At 39.0% G+C, this 12397-nt stretch overlaps 1 pseudogene; it reads left to right on the forward strand.

Annotated features, from left to right (window-relative positions):
- The first annotated feature begins 1768 nt into the window (after window positions 1–1768).
- LOC141660474 (organic cation/carnitine transporter 1-like) lies at window positions 1769–10781 on the forward strand (annotated as a pseudogene).
- Window positions 10782–12397: the final 1616 nt, after the last annotated feature.

A 12397-nucleotide genomic window follows, 5' to 3' on the forward strand; every position in this document is an offset into this window, starting at 1 on the left:
AACAGGCTTTGGAGAAGATGAAGGGATATATGTTTATGTAACTTAGAGACTGCTGTGTATGCGTGTTCATATGTGATGGCTGCTGTATGTTTTTGAGCGTATGAGAGTGTGTGAGTGTAAGAGTAAAAATATTTTCCCACCCCTAAACCCTTCAGTCTTGGGGGTATATATAGCCCCAAGGTAGGGTTTAGGGGTAGCTACCTCTAAACCTGGGCCGTTGGATCTTTGGAGCGGAGGACGCCTGGCTTGGGTGGATTGCTTACACGTGTCCAGGGGAGGACCACCCCCAAAGTGTCCTAACGGCCTCTGACACGCGTCGTGCTTGTCTGGAGTGTAGGTTGTTGATAGTTGTCATAGTCACGTGCCCACGTACCCCTCCTTGGCGGGTTGTAGGGTGTGCATGTGTTTGATGGGACCCCGCTCATGGCGGTCTGAGTCCAGATCCGGATCCGGGTGGGCATTAGGTCCGGGCTCCCTGTTGGATCCGGATTCGGGTCATGGGATGGGCCCGGGCCTGGTCTCTCCATTTGACTGTTCTGGGAGAGGGGGGTCTCGGTCCATCGATCGAGCCTGGTATCCTTAGGATCCGAGTTGAATCCTAGCCGGGTCTCTTATACCCTATCAATTTATGCATAAAAGCATATTTTATGTACTTTTTACACTCCACAAATATCATCTTCCTAAATTTTTTTAAAAAAATGTTGTTTATAAGTTGGGGGTAAAAAACCAAAATACCTACCATTTGGGGTTGTTAGGTCACACACACTGTAGAAGGGGGTTGAATACAGTGTATACTAGAATCAAATCAAATTAAGAACACAAGTATGAAACACAGAATAATCGTATTAATAAAACAGTATTACAATGAAACCGTTCTCTCTCAGTAATGAACAAATATCACGAGAGCTGCTAGGGTTACAATGAATAATATTCTCGATTATGATGACACATCTAGTGTAAACCCTATGTTGTGTTTATATACCACACAGTTACAAGATAATCTTCTAATTGATATCGAATATAAGTCTGCATCCTAAAATATATCAATTAGTTATCTTTTCCTCCAAGTCTTCTATTCTTCATAGAATTCTTTTCCATGCATATCTCTTCTTGTTTTAGTCTTGATCTTCTTTTCTTTTAATCAACCGCCTTCCTTATCCGAAAGTCTTCTTAAGTCCTGATATTATCTCCTGATGAATATCTTCTGATAACTTAAGTTCTGATAACTTAAGTTCTGATATCTTAAGTTCTAACTTCAGTATAAGTACTGATTTCCAGTTAAGTCCTGATTTATCCTGTTAGTCAAGATCTGAAAACTAAATACAAATCATTATTAGACATGATATCACAAATATATCTAACAGGGGTCTAATGCCCAAAATATCCACATGCGGGAAAACTGCCCATAATACCCACTGAATGCGCATTCATATCATGTGTAGCCTTTTTTTAAAAAAATTTACAAAGGATACGCATGTCAGACATGCGTATCCACTACTACAGTAAATAGTGGATACGCATGTCTGACATGCGTATCCTTTGTAAATTTTCAAAAAAATAGGATACGCATGATACAAATGCCCATCCAGTCGGTAAAAATGGCAACTTTCCCGCATGTGGGTATTTTGGGCACTTGAAGCTGGAAAGTAGTGTATTTTGGGCATTCTTTCGTTTTTCAATCTGAGCCAACACAAGTGGGGTGAAGAGTGAAAACGACAACTATTATATGAAAATGAAAGCATCACAAGAAAATGTAAGCATACAAAAAATGGGAGGAGAAGAAAAAGAAATGGAGTTGAAACAAAAACTAAAAGTTGTTGATCAAGTGATTGAAGAGTACGTGGGTTCACTGGGATTCTCCCGTTTTACATGTTTTTCTCTTTTCAATTGCCTGGATTTTCGATGCACAAAACACTCTTGTCACCATCTTTAGCGACGCTAAGCCTCCCGCACGGAGTAATGCCAGTTCCCGAGGACAAGTGTCGTCGGTTTGTGGGTTGCCCGCTGGAAGTTGGACTGGGGTTTGTGGGAAATAGAGCTCTATTATGTTAGAAAATGAAAAGTTTGAGGCATATTATATATGTTCTTGATATGATTTCTGGAAGCTAACAGTTGAAGGTTATTCCTTGACATAAGGACCTAAACTTTCATATTTGGATTTATTCCTTGACATAAGGACCTAAACTTTCATATTTGGATTTAAAACATTTTCTTAGTGGAATCCACGAATATATTGAGACAAATTGAGACAAAGTTGCTTGTTTGAAATGGGTTATGGGGATTTTATCCCATATTGATATTGTAAAAGAAAGATATTTAGTTTATATAACATCTTGTGTTAATGTTGTTTACAACTACTAACATAAGGGGAATGCTTGTGTGGCCTGGGAACTCTTATATTTTTCTTTTCTATTACAAGTTTAATTATTTATATTGATTATTTAATTATTAATATTAAATATATTGAGTAAGGATTATTTTAATCATACTCTGAATATATTTTATAATATTAATATTAATTAATCAGGATATAATATAAATAATAAGGAAAACCCATTTTGTTTACTTTTTTTGTTGTGTTACTTGAGATATCACATCGAGTAAAATAGAAGAAGAGCAACTTGAGATACGTATATATTGAGAGTTATACTTTAGATAAAGATAACACAAGTCTCGGTGCCTATCTCGCAAACATATATGAGTTGCATAGGTTTTTTATGGGAAAACTGAGGTGCGAGTCGCCGTTGATCATTGTTCGTTGTATGGCCAGATTGATCTGTTGTTATTTTATCCTATAAGCGGTATTGGTGCATTCTATCACAGCTTAAGTGGAGGGCAATAATCTCTTCAAGAATAGTCAATTCCTCTTGAAGGGCTTGGTGACTCAGCTGTTATGTTCTTATTCTTATCAAAATTTGGAAAGCGATAAGAGTTAAGTTTTCTTTACTTTCTTTGTCAATTACAGTCTTTATAGTTTGTTATTGCCTTCGTGTTTTATTTCGTTAGTTGGTTATTTGGTTATTTGCCTTGTTCTTGTTATTATATCTATAGCTGTCCATTGTTGCTGTGTAGTTAGAATTATACCCAACATATTATTTTGATTGGGACCTTGTTTGTGGCAAGAAATTTCTTGTGGCGTCTCCTGCGTCTCTCTTCTTCTTTGGCTCTGTTCTTGGTATTGTTACTTTGCTTTTCATTTCTCATCCTTTTCTTATATCATCATGTTGTGTTTGTATCATTTAATACCATTTACTTAACAAATCTAATTGATAAATTTTCTGAAGATGATGGGTTAGGTTTATTAGGGCAAATCCAACGGTGATCCAAAAAATTAAATTTGGGGTAGATTATCCCAAATTCTCCTCCAACAGTGATCCAAAAGGTGATCCAAATTTGGATCAGTGAACAGTAGTAATTCAAACTGATCCAAATTTGGATTACTTGGTTTAATATAAAATAATGGTTTTATTATTTGTATTTTATGATATTTTAAATTAATTTTTGATTTTTGATTTATATAATTAATAACATAATATAATTAATAGTTAACCAAATTTATTTTTAAACTAAAACCTAAAATAATGAGAAAACATAATTTTATTAAAATTTAAATAGAAGTACATTGAAGAGTCATAAATGCCGGATCCAGAAGTTGAGACTATTCCGATCAATGAAATATACTCGATTCCAAGAATTCCAGGACCGCTTTAGAAAAATAAAAAATAAAGAGACACATATTGCACTTAGAGATGCATTAATTGAGCATTTGTGGGAGAAATATACTAATTCGGAAAATTAGTGTGTATCAATAATATTTTGTATGCTAATTATTGTAATGAATGTGTTTTTTATGAATTAAGTGCACAATTTTAATATTTTTATGTGTATTATTTTTTTTGATTTAATTAATTTATGAAATGTTATATAAATTGTTAATAATGATTAAACAATAAATTTAAGATAAAATTGTTTAATATGATATTTATATATTATTATAAGTGAAAAGTAATTTGGATCAAATATTTGGATCACACTGTTGGAGTTGGTCAGAAATTTGGATCAGTCGGTGATCCAAATTTGAATTTTTGGATCACAACTGTTGGAGACGGCCTCAGATGAGATGTAGATACTCTTGAAACTTGATGATATAATTGAAACTAAGCATGTACACTGTTGATTTGGTATATCTACTATGGACGGGATGATTAAAATCAAGTGGTTTCACGGTCAATTGAATTTACAGTGTACCATCTGAAAAGGGGATGATTACATGATAACTGTAGAAAAACTTTGTTAATTTATGTATGATGGTAATTTTCTTTCAAATAAATGAACATGAAGTATATGGAAATATGGTTTCAGAACAAAAACTTATATGGTTATTTGACTGTGACAAGGGCTGCATTTTATGGCTGGATTGGAGATGCAATGCTCGGAAGGAAGAAAACATTGCTCCTCTCCTGTATCCTAACTTCCATAACAACTTTGCTCATCTCCATCTCACCAAATATGTGGGTATATGCTTTTCTTCGCTTTTCTAGTGGGTTTGTGAGATGTGGGATTAGTATTTGCTACCTTGTACTAGCCACAAAAGCTGTTGGACGTAAGTGGTGTGGGCAAGTGGGGTAATATGGATTCTTCCTCTTTACCTTTAGATTTCTTACCCTCCCTCTGATTGCGTATCCTTACAAAACCTCTTGGAGAAAGATATATCGTGTCATATCCATTCTTCCTGTAAAGACTAATTGCTGATAACAATCAAATCACCATTGTAGAAGCACAAGAGATAAGACCAGTAAAGAACAAACAATACTTGAAGAAGAAGATAAACATTTAGCCTGCATTATCATTTCCAGCTCAGGTCCTTTTATAGTGAGAGTAATAAGACAAAAGCAATTAACAACCTTGTCCCCTCATACAATGGGCTTAACAAGATAACAAACATAAAAGAGTAATTGGACTAGAGAAATGCATAACAGACAGCCCAGTGGGCCTTTAGATGATAAAAATGTGATTTTCCTCTTCATAATACTCCCCCTCAAGCTGGAGAGGAAGAAGGCAGTGAAGCTCCCAGCTTGTGAATATGTGACTGATGAAGCTTGACCGGTAGAATCTTTGTCATGATATTAGCAATCTGGTTCGAGGAAGAGACTGGTTGTGTAATGATGTTCCCAGCTTGTACTTGATCACAAATATAATGGCAGTCAATGTCAAAGTGTTTAGTACGCTCGTGCATAACCGGGTTTGCAGAAATGGCTATAACTGCCTGGTTATCACACTTGAGTATGGCAGGAGGGAGATTTTTGATGCCCAGATCTTTCAGCAAATTAGAAAGCCATGAAACTTCACACGCGGTAAAGGCCATGGCCCTGTATTCGGCCTCAGCGGAGGATCTGGCAACCACAGATTGCTTTTTTGTTTTCCATGAAATGGGTGACTCCCCCAGAAAGATACAGTAACCTGAGGTCGATTTACGAGATGATACACAGCCTGCCCAATCGCTGTCGCAATACGCAATCAACTTTGCAGCACTAGAGGAAGCAAGAAGAACTCCTTGTTCTATTGTGCCAAAAATATACCTCAACAAATGTTTGGCATGTTGCATATGAACCGTTGTGGGATGTTACATAAATTGAGTAAGAACTTGGACTGAAAAAGCAATGCTAGGGCGCGTAATTGTGAGGTAAATGAGCTTACCAATAAGACGTTGATACAGAGAGAAGCCTGGTAAAGGGTCTCCCATCTCAGCTGTCATTTTTAACTTGATGTCCATTGGTAGTTGCAGTGGGTTAGCATTGGTCATGCCAAATTCGTGCAGAATTTTGTGAAGCATATTTTCTTTGCGATAAAAAGAACCCATCTGCTGATCTATGTATCTCGATGCCCAAGAAGTAGTTGACAGGGCCTAGGTCCTTCATTTTGAATGATTGAGATAGCATGAGCTTAATATCATCAATTGTAGACTGAGAGTTCCCACATATAAGCACATCGTCAACATATACCAGGATTATAGTGATGGTAGAAAGAGAGTGCAGAATGAACATGCTATAATCTGCTCTCGATTGCGAGAAGCCCATTTGTTGGATCTTAGATGAAAATTTTAAGAACCAGAGCCTGGGAGATTGGCGAAGACCATATAATGACTTCAGAAGCTTGCACACTATCTTTGGGTGTAGTTTAGAGGCTGGAGCGTGAGGCTGATTTGGTTGAATACGGCAACCCATGTGAGTGTATCCCTGAGGCAATGACATGTATACAGTTTCTGAAAGCTCACCATGTAGGAAAGCGTTGGTCACATCCATTTGGATAGTGTGCCAACCTTGCATAGCTGCCACGGCGAGAAGTGTGCGAACAGTGGTCATCTTTGCTACAGGGGCGAAGGTTTCATGGTAGTCCAAACCATATTGTTGCTTGCATCCCAATATCACAAGTCGAGCTTTGTGTTTCATAATGGAGCCATCAGGATTGAGTTTGGTTTTATAGATCCATTTTGATCCAATGGTATATTGCCCATGGGGTAAATGGGTGAGAACCCATGTATGATTTTCCTCCAGTGCCTCGAGTTCTGATGTTGGTTGAGTAACATAGTCTTTATGCCAATTGGGTTGCTTATGAAGTCTGTTTGATCTTCTTAGGGTCTGGTCCAAGGTGTTGTCTATGATGGGGTCAGAGTCTGGAACAGTATTTTGGACTTGAGATATAGGTGTGTCAATAGTGTCTGGAAAAGGAAAATAGTCTTCATATGCTAAAGGGTCAGGGGTGGAAGGGTTGATTTGTGGTAATGGTTTCGTATAGTTGGTGTCTGATGTGGACTTGAAGGGAAATACCAGCTCATGGAAAAGAACATCTCTAGAAACAAAGGTTTGCAAAGTTATTAAATTAAGCAGTATGTACCCCTTTTGTTGAGCTGGGTATCCTAAAAAAACACAAGGGACCCCCCGTGGAGAGAATTTATCAGTTTTGTGGGTGGGGTTGGTAGAGAAGGCAAGGCAGCCAAATATTTTCATAGTATTATAATCTGGTAGCTCTCCATACAAGCATTCGTATGGTGTTTTGTTTAACAACACAGGGGTAGGTAGTCGATTTATAATGTAGACAACAGCCATGACACACTCACCCCAATACTGCAAAGGCAGTGATGCTTGGAACCTTAAGCATCGAGCCACCTCCAAGATGTGCCTGTGTTTACGCTCCACCCGAGCATTTTGTTGGGGTCTTCTTACACACGACGTCTGGTGAGTAATACCATTTTTCTGAAAGAATTGTCGACAAGCAGCATCATCAAACTCAAGGGCATTGTCAGAGCGAATGACCTTGATGGCACCTTTAAACTGATTTTGAGCATAATTGTAAAATGTTTCCAAGGCAGATAAAGCATCAGACTTAAATTGTAGTAGGTAGATCCATGTGTGTCTAGTACTGTCATCAACTATTGTGAGGAAGTGTTTATATTTTCCTCTTGTGCAAACTTTATATGGCCCCCATATGTCAATATGTATAAGATCAAATGGTTTTTCAGCATGAGAATCACTCAAAGTAAAAGGTAACTTGGTAAATTTCGACATAGGACAAGTAACACATAACTTAGAAGGTAAGTGCAGAAATGGTTGCACACAAGGAATAAGTTTCAGCTTGCCAGCAGAAGCATGGCCCAATCTATGGTGCCATTTGTCCAGTTCAGATGCATCAGTGACAGGTGAATTAGAAACAACAACATTCGAATGAGGAGTGGTTACCCATGTCTCTGGCACATTTCCAGACAAATGATCAACAAGGTAGTAAAGTCCGTGAGAAGCTTTGCCCACACCTTTCAGCTCCTTAGTATGGTTGTCAACTATAACACAGTGTGTGCTATAAAACTGTACTTGACAGTTATTATCAGAAATGAGTTTGCGTACTGACAAGAGCTTGTGAATAAATGAGGGAACGCATAACACATTTTTCAAAGTCAATCCAGTACTCAGCTTAGCAGTGCCGTGGTGAGAAATTTTAGCTGTTGCACCATTTGGGAGATTAATCTCATTGATAGTTTTAAGGGGCACAGGTTGAAGTAAGTGATGAAAATCCGGTGTCATGTGATCCGTGGCTCCAGAATCAATTATCCAGGAGTCCAGAGATTCAGTTGTCGAGGGTTTAATGGACATTATTCCAGAGAATGGTTGCTCCAGTTCCTCGTCCGTATCAGAACCACGCCGTTGTATTGCTAGCTGAGGCATTAACTGGGCCAATTGAGCAAGTTGTTGAGGTGTGAACAAGGATGAAGGCTCAACATTAACCTGGGTTATTGCTGCAGTTTTGGGGCTTCCTATTCGAGGACCAGAATTCCACTTGTTAGAGGCTTGGGGTTTAGTTCTAGGATTAACATTTAGGTTGATAGGTGTTTGACCATATCTTGAATGCCACTTTGGGTATCTAACAACATACCAACATTTATCATTTTTATGTCCTCTACCATTACATACGGTGCACACTACATTTCTTTCAGGCCTAACAACATTGGCTTTACTGAACATGGCTACCGACTCTGTATCAAGTTTCTTCATCTGCAACAGGTCACGTTAGGCCTCTTCTTGCTGTAACACAGCAGACACAATTTCAACAGATGGAAGAGGCGTAACCAACAAGAAGTGGCTACGCTGAGGGTTGTATATGTCATTTAAGCCATTCAGAAACTAGAACAATCTACATTCATCTTTTTGCGCAGCGATGGTGTCTAACCGTGTTTTAACCTCTGCAGATGGGTTAGGGACAGTGGGCAAAGTATTCAGAGCATCAAGCTCTTCCCATAAAGCTCTTATAACTGTATAATATTTATTTACAGATAAAATGTGTTGCCTTAACTCATAAATCTCTTTATTTATCTTATACTTTCGAGACCCATTGGTCAATTGAAAGCCTCTTTCTAGGTTAGACCAAATATCAGCAGCTGAAGTCATAAACATTATTGATTTCATAATAGATGGAGAAACATTATGAGTGAGCCAAACAATTATCATGTTGTTACAGGTTTCCCAGAGCTCAGCCTGCACATCATCGGTTGGTTTTGGCACTCCTCCGATCACAAAACCAAGCTTTCGTTTAGAAGCCAGATTTATCTCCATAGCTCTATTCCAAGCTCTGTAGTCAGAAGAGCCTTAAAGTTTTTCAACCATCACTGAGGTCGGACCATCAGAAGGGTGTAAATACAGTGGGTTTACCAGATCTTGAAAAGGGATTCTGTTTCCTGCCATTTGAGACGAGTAATCGAAATACGACGACAACAGAAGGGTTTTGAAAATATATGAGGCTGATATATAATATATATATTCTCCTAGCGCAACTTTACAATGGCTGGCTCCAATCAAATCACCATTGTAGAAGCACAAGAGATAAGACCAGTAAAGAATAAACAATACTTGAAGAAGAAGATAAACATTCAGCCTGCATTATCATTTCCAGCTCAGGTCCTTTTATAGTGAGAGTAATAAGACAAAAGCAATTAACAAACTTGTCCCCTCATACAATGGGCTTAACAAGATAACAAACATAAAAGAGTAATTGGACTAGAGAAATGCATAACAACAGCCCAGTAGGCCTCTGATACCATGTTGAGTAACCAGCTCATCTAAAACCTTAAGGTGTTAGAGGAAGACCCCAAAGGATCATATATTTAACACTCCCCCTCACTCAAAAGCCCATTTATGGGTCGAAGAGTGGAACACCGACACCCATCTTTGGGGTATCAATTGCCTTTAGTGTCCACATTAAATTGTGAGAATGTTGGGGGTGGCTGGGAATCGAACCTTAGTCCTCCCGCCAGCCTAAGCTCTGATACCATGTTGAGTAACCAGCTCATCTAAAACCTTAAGGTGTTAGAGTAAAGCCCCAAAGGATCATATATTTAACATCCTGTGATGTATTCATTACTTATTATCCCTTTTGTGTCGGAGTCACCACGTTGGTTAGCTGTCAAAGGAAGAAATAGAGAAGCTCTTGATGTACTTGGAAGATATGCAAGACTTAATGGTATGAAGTTACCCCCAAATTTATATCTTTCGGAGCCATCCTTTGGGAGAACAGGTGGACAGGCTAAAACAAGCATATGGTCTACTAAATGGGCTACTGCTAGGGTGATCTTCATCATGGTAGCTGGATTTGGTGTTGGGTGTGTTTAATATGGGATCCAACTTAATGTGGAGAATTTGAACTTCAATCTTTATATATCAGTTATGATTAATGTGTTGATGGAGATTCTAGCCATGGCTATTGGGACCATACTCTTCAGTTATACAAACCGTCGTCCACAGCTTTCTTGGTCAGCTTTCATTGCTCGAGTTTCGTCTATCATTTGCATTTCTCTTTCCAGAGATCTACGTAAAGATAAAAATAAACTCCAAGGTAGCTGGGCTCAGTTGAGTATTGAAGTGTTTGGATTAATGGCTGCTTCGAGAGCTTTCGATATGCTATATATCGTTTGTTTGGACCTATTCCCAACCCATGTAAGAAAGATTGATGTTTCTCTGTTACGACAATCTCTGATGTTAGGGGCTTCTATTGCTCCTTTGCTTGTAGCAATCAGGAGTGTAAGCCCGTCTCTTTCCTTCCTAAGTTTTGGTATCCTTTCAATTTATAGTGGGGTATTATACTGGTACCTTCCTGAAACTAAGGATGCACCATTATATGAGACGCTAAAGCAACAACAAGAAGAGGAGAAGCTAAGCTCTTGGGCTGTAGATTCTTTGGACTTGGAAAAATATGAAGAAAGTAGAAATGTGATGGTAGCTAGCAATGTGGCAGAATGACATGGTTAAAGGATGATGGCAATAAGTTGATAGTTACAGTGACAAGTTTGTATTTTGGTACCGAATACTACTTATTATGTTTTGTTGACGGAGGAATTTGGTAGAAATAAAGTTTAAGGTTTCACGCCAGAATCAAGATCTGTGATGGTGGTTCTTTTTCAGAAAATCAAGCGGTGTGTGGTGGTTGTGTGTTAATTGGTGGCTGAGATTGATTAGGGTAAGTGGTGGCTCTTTATCAGCTCTTAACTTCTTATCCTCTCAATGTGCCTACGTACCCTTTATATAGGGATCAAGCCTGACGTAGTTCTTGGGGAACAAGAAATCTGATGGGCTTAGACTTCTCATTCCTAGGCCTGGTAGAATTCCCTCCAGAATCTCTGCTAGGTTTAGGAATGTCCAACTATGAGGCCCAACCGCAAAGGCCCAAGGCTCTTCCGTAATCGTAGGACTTCATGGATAGTGCATCTCCCTGCGCAAGGATAACACTCTGCTACAACTATCTCCCTTCATTTACGAACGCAGGTATAAACACGGTTCACCCTAAATGTCGGATGTGTCCCACAAGATAGCAGGATAGGTGATCCCAAACTTTTGGGTGCAAAGTGCAGGATGACTCCAAAGCTCTCCAATGAGGACACCCGTTGAATACAAGAACAGAGTTCCCAGATCACACACCAAAGTTAACCCCACATCCCCAACAAAGACACCCATTGAATACAAGAGAAGACCTTCAATCATCAGGCATATCCCTAGAGGCCTTCAAGCTTTTCACGGACATCCCCCTCCTTGACCGTCTCAAGGAGGGAATTTTTCAAAGAATACCTGCAACAAATATGTTAGTAAAAATCATCTATCTTCCTCTTTACATGCTTGCCTTGTCCTCAAGTTATCCCTGTTTGCCTTGTCCTAGGTGAGGACAAGCCCAATTATCCAAAATATGCATCTCCGAAGGACAGGACATGTCCTCTCCCCATAGAATGCACACATTTTCCCTATACTGCAACCTTAATATGTAGACAATCTATCTTGTCAATTCTTACCCATGCAAGGCGCGTCCTGAGCTCTGGGCGCGTCCTAGACGCATTGAGATTTCCTTCACATCCCTCGGCATAGCAACCTTGACCTCAAATGACCCAAATAAAAGTCCACTCAATGTTGGACGCGTCCTATCTACAGTGGGCGCATCCTCCCTTAGCACATTACAACCTACAACTTAACCCTTTATTTCTTTGCCCCAATTCTATTCCAATTGACCCGTTTTTGACCCGAGATTATCCGATACCAAATTTTGGCCATAACAACTACCCCCAAATTCCATACGCAGTTGAAAACAAAGTTGGAATTTCAACCCTTACAAATGCTAATGAATTTGGTTTTCAATCCTACAAGTTTCAGGGCACGTCATCGACTGAGGACGCGTCTTTCCATCTTACGAATGTCATTAAAAACTCAACCATTTTGTAGCCGTTGTGCTACAGCTGTCGCTTACGTCATCAGTATCTCTTCTCTATAAATACCCTTCGAAAAATTAACAACCCTTTTACTCTCTCTCTTTCTCTACAAAAACCGCCATCACCGCCGTTGTAAGGAGCTGAGTTCGAAAATCCAGCGATTCA

The sequence above is a fragment of the Apium graveolens genome, chromosome 5 (genome assembly GCF_009905375.1).
Source record: "Apium graveolens cultivar Ventura chromosome 5, ASM990537v1, whole genome shotgun sequence".
In the NCBI taxonomy this organism is placed as follows: Eukaryota; Viridiplantae; Streptophyta; class Magnoliopsida; order Apiales; family Apiaceae; genus Apium; species Apium graveolens.